The following is a 20,047-nucleotide window of genomic DNA, read 5'->3' as shown; positions in this document are numbered from 1 at the left end:
CTGCCGAAAATCTGTTGATGAATAAATGCTTGAATGCTTACAAGTCTCCATATATCATTCATAGAGTTGGGTGATTGAGTACATTTCACAAAGGACGTGTGTAACATCAATCAAAACGACGCTGTTGATTTGCTGAAAGTGTCCAACTGTCAGATCCATAGAGTAAGATTGGGTCACGGAAAACTTGGATTTTGAATTTGCGAGCAAGATTGGATTTCCAGATCTTATCCATTTTGTTACACGCAGTCTAGACCATGACCTTTTTAATAATGTTAAAGTCTTTATTAGAGTTTCTAATGTGTGATCCTAGATACTTGTAGTCTTCAGCACATTGGATGATGTTATTTGTGAGGGGTTTAATTTCAAGGTTGTTGCGAATCAAACAATTATTAAGGACCATAGAAAAAGCAAGTAAATCTGATTATCAAAATGCGTATAATATTGTGTCATTCACGTGATACTATGATCCATTGAATTAACCATTAAATAATAAAAAAAGCCATGTTTATATGAAGATGTGGTGAAAAATCATGTTATACATTAATTTAACAATAAACAATCTGTGAAAAAGGAATTTGTCAAGTAGTAATAATGGAGAACCACAGCAATAAGCACCAAGGGTTGGCTGGTACGATAAGTAAGATAAATGCAAATTTAAGCGCTATTGTAGTTCGAGGCGGCAGCATAAACAGACAGCAGTGACATTTTTATCTCAAGCACGGGTGTTGCAGTCAGTTGGGAAGAAGACGAAAAGAAAATTACTACAGCGTCGAAAAGAAATATAAAACTGATTGTTGAGAAAAAATTCTGAATCATGTGTTCGCGTGCTCACATGTCTAGTGAACTGACTTATCACATGTCGGAGGAATCCTGAGCGGACATGTGAAATAACAAAGTTTTTTTAAAAAAGTTGTTCACTTTTGTGATTTTTATTTTAATGCTTTTTAATTGATCTAAAAAAGGGTTCATGAGTTTATAAAAACATACTTTTATGTTTTCCGTTCTTTGTTGGAGGGAGGGTATTCAATTATAGAACTTGTTCAGTTGGGGCCACCACCACACCTAACGCTCCCTAATGTAAACAGAATTTGTGTGAAATGTTAAACGGTATTCTAACTGTCGGCGCATTACTTATGGAAAAATGCTTAATTAAACTATAGAAGCAGCTGTTAATCTACACAAGTTCTATAATTGATTGCCCATCCCCCCAAAAAGAACAAAATCCATAGAGGAAGATTGGCTCACGGAAAACTTCGATTTTGAATTTGCGAGCAAGATTGGATTTCCAGATCTTATCTATTTTGTTACTCGTAGTCTAGACCATGACCTTTCTAATGTTAAAATCTTTATTAGAGTTTCTGATGTGTGATCCTAGATACTTGTAGTCTTCAGCACATTGGATGATGTTATTTGTGAAGGGTTTTAATTTCATGGTTGTTGCAAATCAAACAATTATTGACGACCATAGAAAAAGCAAGTAAATCTGATTATCAAAATGCGTATAATAATGTGTTACTCGCGTGATACTATGATCCATTGAATTAACCATCAAATAATCCCAAAAAAACATGTTTATATGAAGATGTGGTGAAACACTATGTAATTATACATCAATTTAACAATAAACAAAAAAAAAAAGGAATTTGTCAAGTTGTAATAATGGAGAACCACAGCAATAAGCGCCAAATGTTGGCTGGTACGATAAGTAAGATAAAATCAAATTTAGGCGCTATTGTAGTTCGAGGCGGCAGCATAAAAAGGCTTCGTCAACTAATCTGTCTCTACACAATGTTCATATTTTGCATAAAAACTATCGGCTATTTTCAATTAATTATGAAAAAATCAAATGGTATTTAGCCAAATAACGGCCTCGTTTTGAAAAAGAAATAAACTTTTAGTTGCCTCACTAATTTTAATCAATTGCATGGAAAACATTTGAAAAAAATATGTAGTAATATAATCTCATCAAATACATGCTCCGACCCAAGTTTATTATTTTGTGTTAGCAAAAATTTATGCGGACATTACATAGGTATTTTACAGTAGTTACAAAACAAAAAAGCAACAAATCTATATGTAAATATTTAGAAATTTAAAATGAAGTGGAATCGTCTAGTGAACTGAGCGGACATGTGAAATAACAAAGATTTTTAAAAAGTGGTTCACTTTTGTGATTCCTATTTTAATGTTTTTTAATTGATCTAAAATAAGGTTTCATGAGTTTATAAAAACATAGTTTTATGTTTTCCTTTCTTTGTTGGAGGGAGGGGTACTCAATTATAGAACTTGTGCAGTAGGGGCCACCACCACACCTGCCCCTCCCTTATGTAAACAGAATTTGTGTAAAATGTTAAACGGTATTCTAACTGTCGGCGCATTACTTACGGAAAAATGCTTAATTAAACTGCAGAAACATAAAATAAAATTGACACTGTTATGTAAATAGACGAAAATGAACACCTCTTTTAGCAGTCAGCGAGAAGACACTTTCAGGTGTAAAATAAATAATATATGAAAATATAAATTGTTGTTATAGTGTTTTATTTTGGCTGAAGATGTCTCCCTTGTAGTGTGAAAAGCTCCGAGAGAGTGAGAAACAAAGAGGTAAGCTATGTTTCTCATTTTAAATTGTAAAGGAACTATCTTACATACGTTATTTGTCGTGTTTGTGAACAGTGTTTATGTGTGTGTATATACCCGCATACAGAAAACAACCGACATTATATAGTAACAAAACAAGACACTATTATACATACATTCGGCGACACCTATGAACACGAACACGGTTACACAGACGATATTAAACGGTAGAATTATATATGCACGCTATATATATATATATATATATATATATATATATATATATATATAGAGAGAGAGAGAGAGAGAGAGAGAGAGGGGAGATAAACAGAATTTGTGTGAAATATTAAACAGTATTTTTTTTAATTGATCTAAAATAAGGTTTCATGAGTTTATAAAAACATACATTTATGTTTTCCATTCTTTGTTGGAGGGAGGGGTATTCAATTATAGAACTTGTGCAGTTGGGGCCACCACCACCCCTGACCCTCCGTAAATAGAATTTGTGTGAAATGTTAAACGGTATTCTAACTATCAGCGCATTTACTTACGAAAAAATGCTTAATTAAACTGCAGAATCACCTGTTAATTTACACAAGTTCTATAATTGATTTCCCATCCCCCAAAAAGAACAAAAAAACATGAAAATATGTTCCTGTAAACCGCTCATGAAAACTTTATTTATTAGATCAATTAAAAGCATTAAAAAGTAGGTAACCTAGATTTTCGTATGTGTTAATTACACAAGGAACTGATTTTCACAATTCACCGTTGACTGCTGAACATATTTTTAATCGAAAGTTGCAATTCTCGTTAGTTATGAAATTGTGTCATGTAATTATATGTGTGCTCTTCGAAAAGTTGTTTAGAATTTTACAAATAAAACAAAGATGGTAATTCCCTTTTAAAATAAGATTGACACTGTTATAAATAGACGAAATAAACATTATATGTTTAAAATGGCCTCCCACGCCACACAAGAAATGTTCACGTTATACAAAAAGTAAAAATAAAAAATATATATATATTTTGTAAATCTTTACAATCTTACAAAGTGTAGATTATACCGTTACTTTTTTACTATTACGTTTAAACAATTATTAGAAAAAAAAACCGAATTAAAAATAGTAAATAGTTAGGATTTGAAAATTGGGAATCATTTTCCTATAAAAAGTAAACGTAAAATGAACACCTCTTTAAGCATTAACCGAGGAGACACTGAATAGATTACAGTTTGCAATTAGTGTGATTAGGGTATATGGGTGCCTTATATCGGTTTTTGTTTAACAATTATTTAAAAACGTATCGGTGTTTGCTTAACAGTTATTTAACAACGTATCGCCTCTACTCCCCCTCCAAAAAGAAGAAAACAAAATCTGACACGAGCATTCTCTCCTACTGTGCTATAAAATTTAGAAACTACAAAGGATTACTTGTCTTGTTTATTACTAACTGGCCACGAAGTGGATACTCATTTTACATTAAATTTATATTGTTAAATGATCACACACTCTAAAATTTTAATTACTTATTTTTTATCAATTATTTCTTTCCAGATATTTTAGTCTTTTGAAATATAATAACAAAAAATAAAGTAGATTTTGAATTCGTAGATGATAAACTATGCTGTGTAGATTGTAAAAAATTATCGTTTTTTTTTTCAACATTAAGTTTCTGCTAAATGGTGATGACCAATATAAATGGGTTCTCACTTTATGTAAACTATATAAAAGTTAGCACCTAATCTAAAACCTTAATAATTTGATAAAATATAAAACAATCAAAGATTATCCTGTAGGTACGTATAGAGAAAAAAGAATTGTATAAAATGTTCAAATAATTATCGAAAAAGCAGTTTTTGACCAACTTTGAATTAAATTGTTTTTATTGTAAATTATTTAGTTTATGGTAAACATTATTATTTTCTCAGAAAACACAAAATTTTTACTTAAATAAACAAATTTTGACGGAAATCCAAATGTCAGGTGGAACATTTTACTTAAAATAAATACATTTTGAATTAAAGACTAATATAGGACTGAATATTTAACAGGATTTTTTAAATCAGAAATTCACAAATTTTATTCATATTTATTTTAAAGCATGATATAATCAATATATCTTTTTTATTAGATTGCAATAAATAAATAAAAATTTAATAAAAAAATTATAAATTTTATTCAAATTTATTATAAAGCATGGTGGAATCAATATATCTTTTTTATTAGATTGCAATAAATAAAAATATTTCTTTTAATATTGAAGATTATTTTACAACATATAGAATGGGATTGTTTAAATGTCTAAATAATAAAACAAAATCTTACCTTTCATTACAAGAATTCAATTAAAAAGTAAAATTTGTTTTGTTTTTAGTAAATCGATAAAACTTTTGTTTTGTGTGTCCAATTCATTAAGAAATAAAATATATGAAAATATAAAATGGAAAGTTGTCAATTCTAGTTTTTTTGTACCTTCCATTTGTGTTCTATTTTTTATTTGTTATTTTGGAATTTATCCACATTTTTTTCTTTCTAGATGTTATCAGAATTTCTGGCTTGTTTTCATTTCTTCTAGAATCCAATTGGTCTCTAAGTCACTAGGTTTCCGTAGAATAGCATTACATTACTCCTGAAGAGATTATTATGATATTTTGCCTTTGGTTTGTTCTCCTTTGCTTGGATCCTTTAGGCAAGTGTTGGTATCTTGCCTTCTATTTTGTCCTCTAGTTCTTTTGCAACTTTTTCCATCTCTTTTATTTTTACATTGGAAACTGATCCCACAGATAATATTCTTTAATCGGCATGCTGATATTTTTTTGCCTTGCAAATTTTTTTTTGGAATTGAGGAAATGTTTTTCTTTTACGTCTTCTATTGTGTGTCACTAAATGTGATTTTTACAGAGTATCCACACACTTCACAAGCATATGGCTTTGCCCCAGTGTCAGTTTTTAATTTTACTTTTGTTAGTTTGAAGAGATCAAGGGGTTCCTTACTGGAGCTAACACTTGGAGTGAGTTCTTATATGTCTAACTAATGTTGATTTTTCAGAACAAGAAAATCCACACATCTCACAAGAATATGGCTTTTCACCAGTGTGAGTTCTCATATGTTTCACTAAATTTGATTTTGCAGAACAAGAGTATCCACAAACCTCACAAGAATGTGGTTTTTCGCCAGTGTGCATTCTCATATGTCTAAGTAATGTTGATTTTTCAGAACAAGAATATACACACACTTCACAAGAATATGGCTTTTCGCCAGTGTGGGTTCGCATATGTTTCACTAAATTTGATTTTCTAGAACAAGAATATCCACAAACTTCACAAGAATGTGGTTTTTCGCCAGTGTGTGTTGTCATATGTCGAACTAACGTTGATTTAGTAGAAAAAGAATATCCACACACTTCACAAGAATATGGCTTTTCGCCAGTGTGAGTTCGCATGTGAATCACTAATTTTGATTTTTCAGAACAAGAATATCCACACACTTCACAACAATATGGCTTCTCAAAAGTGTGCGTGCGCATATGTATTGCTAAAGTGTGTCTGGTAGAACAAGAATATCTACAAATTTCACAAGAATATGGCTTTTCCCCAGTGTGAGTTCTCATATGTATCACTAATTTTGATTTTGTAGAACAAGAATATCCACACACTTCACAAGAATATGGCTTTTCACCAGAATGAGTTCGCATATGTATCTCTAAGGTTGATTTCCTCGAACAAGAATAGCCACACACTTTACAAGAATGTGGCTTTTCACCAGTGTGAGTTCTCACATGTTTCACTAGAGTTGATTTATCAGCAGAAGAATATGCACACACTTCACAAGAATATGGCTTTTCCCCAGAGTGAGTTCTCATATGCTTAACTAAATTTGATTTTGTAGAGCAAGAATATCCACACACATCACAAGAATGTGGCTTTTCCCCAGTGTGTGTTCTCATATGTATCACTAAATTTAATTTTTTAGAACAAGAATATCCACACACTTCACAAGTATGTGTCTTTTCATCACTTTGCACCTGCATGTTTCACTAAAATTGATCGGAGAACAAGATTAACATAGTTTTGAATATGACATTTTACTTTTATATTTAATTCTAAATTTATATGTTCTTATGAAGATTACAGAAAGTGAACCTGCTTCATAAGAATATAACATACATTGATGCTTCTGCTTTTATTCATACAAGTGAGCAATTGTAGAGAGAATGTTTAAAGTAAATTATATGTGATGAAGCAGGAACATCTGTAAATAAGAATAAAAGAAATAAAATATTTTTAGTTTTTTAAATCTCATATTAGTTTTGTTTTATATTATTATAAGATAAACCATATTTTAAATGTTTATGTAAATAAAGTAAAACAAAGTCGACAATAAAAATAAAACAAATTCAATTGTCTTTATCATCAATCACATATTAGTTTTGTTTTTTATTATGATAAGATAAACCATATTTTAAATTTTCATATAAATAAAGTAAAACAATAATAATAAAAAATAAAAAATTAAATTTTTTGTGACATCAATCATATGTTGGTTCTGTTTTTTCTCATGATACATTGATGTGATACATTGATATATATATATATATATATATATATATATATATATATATATATATATATATATTTATATATATATATATAATCAAACTTTTTAATTCAAACTAAATCCTTCTAAACAGCAGCTTCCACTCATTGAATCGTTCTAAACTCACCCGAGAATTGTTCTTTTGAAAATAACTGCCAACAATCATTTGTGATTTATTTATGTACAATTATATAATCACCCCAAACATAGAAACTTTCACCCTTCCCCACGAAAACCCAATAGCCAACTACTGCTGAACTGAAACTCGAACACAACACTCAACAAAGCCTTATTCAAAACAATCAGTCACCCCAACTACTGTAAGATATTCTGTTTCATTTCCAATTCCACATACCTCTAATAAAACAACATTACCCAACACATCTATCCAACCCACATACAATGGCCAAACTTCAAATATCCATAATCATATAGTATTTTCCTCTTATTTTATAAAATCTTGCATCGGAAACCACATATTTTTCTCAAACAATAATTTCGAATCAAAATACATCTTAACAACACTCATAAGAAACCTATGGACAAATAATATTAAGTAATGTCTTTAAATAGAAAACAGTAATTCCAAAGCAAAATACATCCAATCAACGCTCATAAGAAACCTATGGACAAATAATATAATATTTAAATAGAAAGAAAAACAAACAGATTTACTCATTTAAAAATATCCACCCATCTAAAAATACCCACCCATCTAAAAATATCCACCCATCTAAAAATATCCACCAATCTAAAAATATCCACCCATCTAAAAATAGCGCACACAACATCTTCAAACACTTATAAACCTCATAAGCTTTGCACGCTTAAGACATATCTGGATATCATTCACAACTCAATAAACTGCTTCCTTTAATTATAAACCACATAGCATGACTTGAGTAAATTCTATTCTAACTGGCAAGAAAATATATTAACTTACCCGTATGATGAGAAAAATAATTTTGAAAGGCTTGAGCTCTGATGACTAGCATTTGACTAAATTCAGTCACAGAAATGGCCGAAACATTTGACAAAAATTGAAAGTTACCTTTTTTCTTGATATTTAGGAAAATGTTCAAATATGTTATTTTTAATAGACTACATATTTTTTAAACCTAATTTAATGATCCATACGTATAGTGTTGTCTGCATTTTTAGTTTTTTCAAATCACATTCCAAATTTTAAAATGCTTCGACAAATTCGAAAGTGAACATGATTATCTTTACTATCACATAATTACTAATTCTTCTAGACTATTAATATTTGTATAATCAATAAAAAAATGTTTATGGCTGTTTTCAGATTTTTCAGTATTTACCTACTTTATCAAAACTTTCCAAACAAAAACAAAAACGTTGCTATTGAGACGTAAGGAGATTCTATGTATTAAGAGTGAGATATGAATCCATATGTTTGTTCCAATTACATTTAAATGCCTGCAAAGGTGATTTGAAAACAACAAAAAGACAGACAACAGGGAGAGATTTGCAATTTTAAAAAATTAATTTTGTTTTTCTTTCCTTGCTTATCAAGTCACAATTAAAATATAAATAATCAAAATAAAAACACGATTAAAAACATGGAATAAATAATACAGAAAGCAAATTAAACATAAAACACAACAATTAAATTAATTTTAAACATGTAATTAATAGAACAAAATACGATAAGAAAAATATATAAGCGAGAAAGAAAAATATAACTCGAAATTCACAAGGTTTTAAAAACTGTGCATAAACAATCATATTGAACTGCAAACGTTGTATCAATGTAGTCATACATTGTTTGTTCAACACTTAATGTATCAGTGTAGTCATATATTGTTTGTTCGACACTTAACGTATAAATGTAGTCATACATTGTTTGTTCAACACTTAATGTATCAATGTAGTCATATATTGTTTGTTCAACACTTAATGTATCAATGTAGTCATATATTGTTTGTTCAACACTTAATGTATCAGTGTAGTCATATATTGTTTGTTCAACACTTAATGTATCAATGTAGTCATACATTGTTTGTTCAACACTTAATGTATCAATGTAGTCATATATTGTTTGTTCAACACTTAACGTATCAATGTAGTCATATATTGTTTGTTCAACACTTAACGTATCAATGTAGTCATATATTGTTTGTTCAACACTTAACGTATCAATGTAGTCATATATTGTTTGTTCAACACTTAACGTATCAATGTAGTCATACATTGTTTGTTCAACACTTAACGTATCAATGTAGTCATATATTGTTTGTTCAACACTTAACGTATCAATGTAGTCATATATTGTTTGTTCAACACTTAACGTATCAATGTAGTCATATATTTTTTGTTCAACACTTAATGTATCAATGTAGTCATATATTGTTTTTCAACACTTAACGTATTAATGTAGTCATATATTGTTTGTTCAACACTTAACGTATCAATGTAGTCATACATTGTTTGTTCAACACTTAATGTATCAATGTAGTCATATATTGTTTGTTCAACACTTAACGTATCAATGTAGTCATATATTGTTTGTTCAACACTTAACGTATCAATGTAGTCATATATTTTTTTGTTCAACACTTAATGTATCAATATAGTCATATATTGTTTGTTCAACACTTAACGTATAAATGTAGTCATATATTGTTTGTTCAACACTTAACGTATCAATGTAGTCATATATTGTTTGTTCAACACTTAAGGGATGGTTTGTTTTGTGTAACACTTACCATGTATGTCGCTAGAAAAAAACTTTGGTTTTATGGCAATAGTTTTGATTTCATAATGAAATGTCTTTAAATTAATTTAATATAAAATGATCAGCTCACATCAGTATCATTATTTTAAGACAAAATTGTTTTACGATTTTGGTTTTCTTAAGTAATTTGGAAATTTCTTTGTATTTGATGTTTTTTTTCATTTTTCACATTTTTTTCTGCAAGGGGATTAAGAAGCCAGTTTCGTTTGTCAGTTTCGGTTGGCATAATTTCTAGCAGTACTCAAATCTGGGATTGGGAGGGTGGCAAAGGCTTAGCCAGATCGTAATGATTTAAAACGCAGGTGTTTTCCTAAGAGAAATAAACATGCAGAATAATATTATGACGTGAATTAACTTTATAAATTATCAGGTTATGACGACATTTCTTTTGTTTATTAAATTGTTAAAGTTAGGTAGATAATAGTTAACAACGCCCCCTTAAGTTTAATTGTAATTGCCTCTAAAAATAAAATTAAAACGGTTATGAAAATAGACGAAATAAAAAAATGTTACCTTTATTCAACAACTTTAAAAATATCAACAAAGAAGGAATTTAAAATAGTCAATAACTTAGAATTTAAAATGGGGGATCATTTTTCTATATAAATTTTACGTAAAATAAATACTCCTGTAATGGCAAGTTAAAAAAAAAGAAAAGACAATGAGCCCACCTCTCCTACTCTCTTCCACCAACAGAATTGAAAACTTCGAACGATTACATGTCTTGTTGACCACTACCTGGTCATGAAGTGGATGCTCATTGTACGTTAAATTTGTATTGTTAAATGATCACCCACTCTAAAATCTTCATTATTTATTATTTTTCATGAATTCCTTCTTTGTAGATATGTTTTTAGTTATTTGAAACCTAATAACACTATATATATATATATATATATATATATATATATATATATATATATATATATATATATATCAATTTTTAGGGGATGAACTATGCTGAGAAAGATTTTTTTCAACGTTAAATTTCTATTATTGGTGATGACCAACAAATGTATGCTAATTTTATGTAAACTTTATAAAAGAAAGCGATCCCATTCTAGCATCTAAAATTTTCGATTAAACTTAAAAAATGTGGAAAAAAAGAAAGCATAATTCCGTGACGACAGACTTGTGTTAATTATACGAACTATGGAAAAGCAGAAGCGATTTAATATTTTTTTAAACCTTTGTTTATCTTCTACAAACTGAAATTAATAATTAGTCATTGTTATAATTTTGTTAGGTTTCAAGATTTACACAGTTTAATGATTAATGATATAATAAACATTTGTATATTAAATATGAAATACGGTTTTACTGAATGTAATTTTGGTTAACTACCAGCTTCCATATTTTGTTTGGTAAAAGGAGACAAACAAATTATGAGGGGGCTACAAAATGCTTAATATTTGTGCAATCATATTTTCAAATCGGTTTTAATCTGGCGAGAAAATAGGTGACAAGAGCCATGTTCATATTAAAACTTATTATTTAAAAAAAATTAAATACAATTAATTAAAAATCTATGTTGTAACGAAACATTTTAAAATAATGGAATTTTAATCGTTTTAATCCTTACAAAATTATTAATGTTTAGGAAGTTTCTTTTTCTTGACAGTTCAACTGATTATAGTATATAGTAATTCGAAAAAAACGCCATTAAAAAACATAATATTAAATTTATATCATTTTTAATTGCAACTTTAAGGTAAGGTTTTGTTCAATATGTGTATTTAAATAAAAAAAAACCTGTTTTACTTATTTTAACTCTTATGTTTTATAATAAATAGGAATTTCGAGAGATTTAAATATATTTTGTTAAAAAAAATAAATAGGGGGGACGCGTTTTAAAAATATTTTCCCTCATATATTTTATGAAAACTGAATTTTATATGTAATTTCATTCTAAAATGGATACATATAGAAACTTTCACGAAAATCTGACCATTAGTTGATTTTTGCTAGATTTATTAAACACGGGTATCTTTTCACGTTTGAAATGTTAACTACATGGGAACGTTATTTTAAAGCGCCAATTATGTAAACAAGATTTTCAACTCGCAATTTCATTATTTTCATACGAGGAAAATTTGTTTACAATTATTAGTAGTTTATTTTGTCCCTTCTTTTAAATGGCAAAAAAGTTATATTGATAATATTCATTTATAATAAGGTTACATCGTTTCACATATTAGGGGGGGGTAATTCTGTGGTGACTTTTGGAGGTGCCTAAAAATCAAACATAAATCTCTAGCAAATGAGTAGGGTGTAATCAGGAAAAATATTTTTTTAAAATATTATAACAATTAAATGCCGAATTTTGTGAAGAAAGAGAGAGCCTGTTTCCTCCGTTTTACTATAGGTGGCGTTACTGTCTGTCCACCCAGTTACGGAAGCACAAAATGTATATAATGACACCCTTGAAATAAAAATAAATGTTTTTGTTATATTTTAATTTTAAACATGTTTTTTTTTTGGGGGGGGGGTTGCAAATATATTTAAGTTTGTTTTTTTTAAACATATAGTTTTTTTTTGGTTTTTTTTTTCCAAACACATTTAAGCTTTATTTTTCCAAATATTTACGTTTTGTTGGTGGTTTATTTTCAAACATTTTAGTTTGTTTTTTGTTTTTACGTTTTTTTTTGTTGTTTTGCAAGCATAAACTAAATGTTTTTGCTATATTTTTCTTTTAAACATATTTATGGGTACAACCGTTTTTCCGCGAGTACTTTTTACGCTCTTATAATGAAAAAAATCAACGTATTTTCTTATCTTTTTATGGACCCCCCTTTTTTCTTAATTTTTCCGCATTATTTTACCTTTTCCGCGAGTATATATATATATATATATATATATATATATATATATATATATATATATATATATATATATATATATATTGAAAAAGCATATTGTAAAACCTGAATCTTACTTGAAACTACTATAAAAAAAATAGCGCGGTACAATAAGTGCATAAGCAAACTTTTCAAAAAGAAAATCATTTAAAAAATATTTAGTTTATGCTTGCAAAACAAAAAAACGTAAAAACAAAAAAAAAACGTAAATGTTTGAAAATAAACAAGCAACAAAACGTAAATATTTGGAAAAATAAAACTTAAATATGTTTGACAAAAGAAAAAAAAAAACGTAAATATGTTTGAAAAAAAAAAGGAAAAAAAAACGTTTAAAATTCAAATATAACAAACACATTTTTTTTTTATTTCAAGGGTGCCATTATATATATATTGTGCTCTCCCGTAACTGGGTGGATAGATAGTAACGCCACCTATAGTCAAACGGAGGAAACAGGCTCTCTCTTTCGTCACGATTACCATTTTTTCTTATATAAGCATATTTTTGACAAAAACTAAATATCAGATTAAAAAATATATTCATACGTGAGATTGAATGATATATTTTTAGATATATTTTTTATTATTTTTTTTTAATCACATCTGTTATAAAACACGAGGGAATATTTTTATTGGATTGCAATAAAAATATAAACTTAATTTCATATTAAAGATTATTTGAAAAAATTATCGAATGGATTTTTTTTAACAAAAAGAAGAGAAAAAATATTATTTACCTTTCAAGATGAATTCGTTTTTCTTTTGTGTTCAAAACAGAATGTTTGTTTTGTTTGTTAAGATTTCTTTAGTAAATTGATACAACTTTTGTTTTGTTTGTTCAATTCATTAAGAAATAAAATATATGAAAATATAAAAAAAAATCAAAATTAAAAGAATAAAAACACACATTTAAACGTGAAATTATTTAAAGAGAAAATCAACTGTTAAAGAACAATGAATTCAGGTTATCGCAACACGGTGTAATCATTATTTTGTTCCTCGTGTAAAAATGTCCGTTATTAGTTAAAGTTAAGTGTGTCGAAATTTTCTAGCAAGTTTAGATTATATTTGTCAGTATTTAAAGTTTGTTACGATTTTTTTCAAATTTATATTTTGTAAAATAAATAAATAAATAAATAAAGACATAAAAACCATTCGTGTAAAAATGACCGTTCATTAGTTAAATATGCCGAATTGTTTTCGTATCAAAATGAGAACAATGATCCCACAGTAATCCGCATAATTAAAATAATCCTCATATAAACAAACCGGACAAAATGGATTTTTCACATATACAACTCACATATTTTCACATATACAACTCAAATAAGAGGGGAAAATGCCATGTGTGAATTTATGTTCTTATCATGTTTTTTAATGCTTAATAAATAAATGTTTAAATGCTAAATAAATAAATATTAAGACAAATTAAACAAAGACAAGTTTTGTGAGATTAAACATTTCACATAAATTTGGTGTTTTTATTTACGATTAAATTCTTTTTGGTCTTCTGCGGTGGTGGGCCAACAAAAACCACACTGTAGTATCTGTTCTGATACAACACTAGGAATAAAAATTCAATTTTTCTTAGTCATGAGGGATTTCTCCTCCACTAGACAAGGACAGAAAATTAGTATCTGTTTTGATACTAAACTTCACATTTTTTGTCCTTGTCCAGTGGAGTATAAATCCTTCATGACTGAGAAAAATTGAATTTTCATTCCTACCCAGATTGCCTTTTGGGGAGGGGCTGGATTTTCTTCACATTAAAAACCGACCTTGTGTCTCACTCTTGGGGATGCAAGTAAATAAGCACAACAAATATACGGCAAATCTAATCTTTTTTGTTTTTGTAAATATTGAAAAGCAGCAGTAAAAATCACCAAACGCCCCTTCCGCAAAGTGTCAGGAGAAGATCCATTCTTAGGGCTATTTAACCTACGCAACGCAAATATAATTTTTTTTGTCTTTGTAAATATTGAAAAGCAGCAGTAAAAATCACCAAACGCCCCTTCCGCAAAGTGTCAGGAGAAGATCCATTCTTAGGGCTATTTAACCTACGCAACGCAAATATAATTTTTTTTGTCTTTGTAAATATTGAAAAGCAGCAGTAAAAATCACCAAACGCCCCTTCCGCAAAGTGTCAGGAGAAGATCCATTCTTAGGGCTATTTAACCTACGCAACGCAAATATAATTTTTTTTGTCTTTGTAAATATTGAAAAGCAGCAGTAAAAATCACCAAACGCCCCTTCCGCAAAGTGTCAGGAGAAGATCCATTCTTAGGGCTATTTAACCTACGCAACGCAAATATAATTTTTTTTGTCTTTGTAAATATTGAAAAGCAGCAGTAAAAATCACCAAACGCCCCTTCCGCAAAGTGTCAGGAGAAGATCCATTCTTAGGGCTATTTAACCTACGCAACGCAAATATAATTTTTTTTGTCTTTGTAAATATTGAAAAGCAGCAGTAAAAATCACCAAACGCCCCTTCCGCAAAGTGTCAGGAGAAGATCCATTCTTAGGGCTATTTAACCTACGCAACGCAAATATAATTTTTTTTGTCTTTGTAAATATTGAAAAGCAGCAGTAAAAATCACCAAACGCCCCTTCCGCAAAGTGTCAGGAGAAGATCCATTCTTAGGGCTATTTAACCTACGCAACGCAAATATAATTTTTTTTGTCTTTGTAAATATTGAAAAGCAGCAGTAAAAATCACCAAACGCCCCTTCCGCAAAGTGTCAGGAGAAGATCCATTCTTAGGGCTATTTAACCTACGCAACGCAAATATATATATATATTTTTTGTCTTTGTAAATATTGAAACGCGTTCAAAAACAAAGAAAACATGAACCAAACTTAACAGATCAACAAATTGATAATTAACAATTTATAAATGTAAATAAATAAATAAACAAACAAACAAAAACAAAAAAAAGAAGAAGAAACAGAAAAGTTATAGTAACGGACTTCTCTAATTTACTACTACGTATCCAAATCGTGTTTACATCATTTGCGCTTTAAAATAACGTTCCCATGTAGCAGACATTACGAACGTGAAAACATATCCGTATTTAATAAATCTAGCAAAAATCAACTAATGGTCGGATTTTCGTGAAATTTTCGATACTTATCCATTTTAGAATGAAATTACATATAAAATGCAGTTTTCGTAAAATATATGAGGAAAAACATTTTTTTTTAGTGCGTATTCCCCCCCCCATATTTACTTATTTTTTTTCGAAATTTGAACAAATATATTTAAATCTATCGACATTTCTATTTATTATGAAAAATAAAAGTTCAAATAAGTAAAACATATTTATTTTTTTTAAATTTAAATACACATATTGAACAAAAAATTAACTTGAAGTTGCAATTTTAAAAAAAAATGATATAAATTTAATGCTATTATCTTTTTTTAATAGCGTTTTTTCGAATTAATATATACTATAATCAGTTGAATTACAAAGAAAAGAAACTTCGTAAACATTAATTAATTTTTAAAAGATTAAAACGATTAAAATTCCATTATTTCAAAATGTTCCGTTACAACATAGATTTTTAATTAATTGTGTTTATTTTTTTTTTTTTAAATATTAAGTTTTAATATAAACATGACTCTTGTCACCTATTTTATCACCTGATTAAAACCAATTTGAAAATACTATTGCACAAATATTAAGCATTTTGTATCCCCCCCCCTCATATTTTTTGTCTCTTTTTACCGAAGAAAATATGGAACCCCGTAGGTAACCAAATGAACATTCAGTAAAACCGTATTTCATATTTAATATACAAATGTTTATAATATTATTAATCTTTAAACTGTGCAAATCTGAAAACCTAACAAAATTATAATAAAGATGAATTATTAATTGCAGTTTGAAGAAGATAAACAAAGGTTTTAAAAAATCATTAAGACGCTTCTGCTTTTCCATAGTTCGTATAGTTAACACAAATCTGACGTCAGGGTAACATGTGGTCCAATCTTCACAATCGTTTGGCAGTCCCTACGCACAAAACCAAAATTTTGTTTTGTTTCATCGACATAGCTGAAAGCACCACGTGAAAAAATTGCCTTTTTATCCAATCAGATTACGAAGAAAGTGAAATTTCAAAAATATTTTTCTAATAGATTCTGCTGGGAGCTGGTTTGAAATCTATGAAGGGTGTGCAAAAAGTAATGCCCCTGACCCACTTCCCATAGAAGTAGAGCAACGAAACTCGGCACAGATATTAGTCTTTCTCTACATATGAACCACCCAGAGTTATGCATTTCTCCCATCGTTTGATGCAGCTCTGGAGACCGTTTTTGTAGAACACGCCAGGTTGGTCCTCCAACCACGACGTCTTCATAAATCAAGGCTGCATCATCTGGGAAACGCTTTCCTTTCAAAAACAACATCATGGCTGGGAAGAGGTGAAAGTCTGAGGGTGCAAGGTCAGGAGAGTAGGGAGGATGGGAAGGATTTCATAACCACATGCCCATGCTTCTGATCTGGTGACATGTGAGTTGTGGACCGGAGCGTTGTCCTGCAGGATGAGTGTACCTTTGCTGATCTTGCCCCGCCTCTTGATTTTGATAGCTTCCTTTAATTTCCTCAAAAGTAAAGAATAATAGGCTCCTGTAATTGTGGTACACTTTGCTAGGAAATCTGTCATCATTACTCCGTCCCGGTCCCATAAGAATGAGCATGACCTTGCCAGTGAAGGGCTGCGGCCTTGCCTTCTTTGGAGGTGATGAGTTCAAGTGTTCCACTGCATTGACTGGGCTTTGGTGTTTGGTTCAGAGTGATGGGCTCATGTTTCATCCTGTGTAATCAGTCTTTTGAAAAACTTTGACCCATCTTCTTCGCACATCTCCAAATTCATCCTCGAGCACTCGACGCGTTCTTGCTTCTGGAATGGTGTGAGCTACCTTGGAATCCATCTGGCAGACACCTTATCCATAGGGAAATGGTCATGAATGATAGTTTCCACAGACCCTGTACTAATCTTGGCATCTTGGGCTATTTGGCGAATAGTAATGCGCCGATCTTCCAAAATGGCAGCCTCAACTTGACGGACAGATGCCTTATCAATGGTAGAAGGCGGGCGACCAGGTCTGGGAGCTGTTTCCACAGACTTACGGCCATGGTTGAATTCAGGATGCCAGCGTTTATCAAGGTCATATAATGGGGCATTATCACCATAAGTTTCTTTTATCTCATCAAAAGTCTCCTGTGGTGTGCGTCATTTCAAACACAAAACTGCGTGACATTCAACAGGCTCCATTTCACACCTCAGTTTAAACACCTGTAAAGCAGAAACCACAATTAGTTCAGAGCTGTAATTTGCCACATAACCTGTAGAGATAGAAATCATTGCACATGCAAAATTTCAGCTAGATCAGACAACTGGAAGTGGATCAGGGGCATTACTTATTGCACGCCCCTCGTATAAATAAGGTATTTCGCGCCACAACCAGTCAGTCGCAGTCAAAATCAGCCATTATGCCGTAACAACAAGATAGACTCTGTCGGGTCCAACATAAAACAACCAGCATTGTTTCGCTAGGTGTATCAGGATTTTGAGGGAATTTTTGACACCCCTAACACGAAACTGCGAATAAAATATACAAAAACTCGTCATTTCTCTTTTAAAAGTGGGTTGTTTATTTTCTTTATGGATTATACTTCCAAAATAAACTATTAAAGGTGTATAAAAAGTAATAGCAATATTGTTTTATTTTTTTTAAAAACAGTAATGAAATCAATTGAATTTTAAGAGCTAAGTATTTTTAAATTTTTAAACTTTAAAAATCTATCAAAATTTTTCTATTGATTCTATTTTCACGATATTTTCACGATATTTTCAGGGTCAATGTGAAATTTTATGTTCTGTCCAATAAACCGAATATAATATTTTAGACAAACGTTTTTTTTTAATTCACGCCCCTATTTTGAAATGTCTATTAAAACGTAAATAATTAATTTACTCACCAAAGTTTTATATATCACAAATTGAAGATAAAAGATTAATAAATAAAAAAAATTTAAAAAAAGAAGTTTTTTTTAGAAATTTTCCTGTAAAGTCCGAAGTTTAAAACTTTTCTTTTTTTTAAAACATGTTATTTTTTATTTTTATTTTTTTTAAAATGAAACCTTGGTCCTTGTTCCTTTAATTGAAAAAAAATTAAGGGTTGACTTACATTTTTCGAATAGTTATAAGGTTGGAAAGACAGTGGGTCGAAGGATTCAATATATTTCACGCATTCGTAAGGTCAGTTTCTGATACACCTATTGTTTCGCGCGCATCATTCATCTAAATTCTCCACATGGAAGTACTAGATTAGCAAGAAGTAACATTTTCCCTTCTTTTTATCTTGCCTCAGTCAGAGAAAGATTTCTCTCTCCTGCGTTTCGTTAAGGATACATATATAGAGAGTCATAGCGACCATACAAACAGTTGTGATTTTGTATTGTCGCGTGCTTGACTCTCATGCTGAAACAACACGTGCTCATATAAAATAGGTCAACAAAATAACATGATTCATGATTTCTTTCTATTGTTAAATAAAAGTTGTATATTCAACTGTTTTAATCGCCTTTGCCTTAATGCTGTTTCTGATAACCTTTTTGTTTTTTGTTAGGGGTTGGGAATCATTTACCTATGCTTGTGGTGTTGTATTTCTGACGTTTTTATTAAATGTGAAAGTGGAGTAAAAATGTATCTATGTGTAGGTGATAATAAGCTTTAAAGAAAAAAAAATAGAATAATTAATCTTGTACAGTAGGCAAAGCAAACAACATAAACTAACTATTGTCCTGCCAATCATTGCAAACAAATATCGTACGCCAATCAGTCAATTTGGTGAATCGATAACAGCTTCTTTTTTCATTTCTTTAAGTGTGTTAATTCTACAATCTATGGATTAAACACAATTGAATTTAATATTTGATGAACACTTGAAATTTAACTCTGGTTGATATTTTTAATAAAATAAAGTAAATTAAATAGATTAAAATTCTAATGTATATAAAGACTGATGTGGTTATATTCACAAATATGAAAACTTTTCTATTAGATTATAAGTGTTAATTATTCTTTTCATAGTGTAATAAGAACTAATAAAAAATAGTGACAATCATCAACTTCTTGTTGTGGGGTAAAAAAGGCTAAGTTATGGTTAGAAATAAAAAGTAAAAAAAAAGGGAATATACGACGTACCGGGCATATCTGCATCGGTCTTTGGGAAAGAAGAAGGAAAGGATGAC

Source organism: Euprymna scolopes, chromosome 46, assembly GCF_053919585.1.
Source record: "Euprymna scolopes isolate OS-2025 chromosome 46, ASM5391958v1, whole genome shotgun sequence".
NCBI lineage: Eukaryota > Metazoa > Mollusca > Cephalopoda > Sepiida > Sepiolidae > Euprymna > Euprymna scolopes.
Note: the sequence above shows the minus strand (reverse complement) of the source record.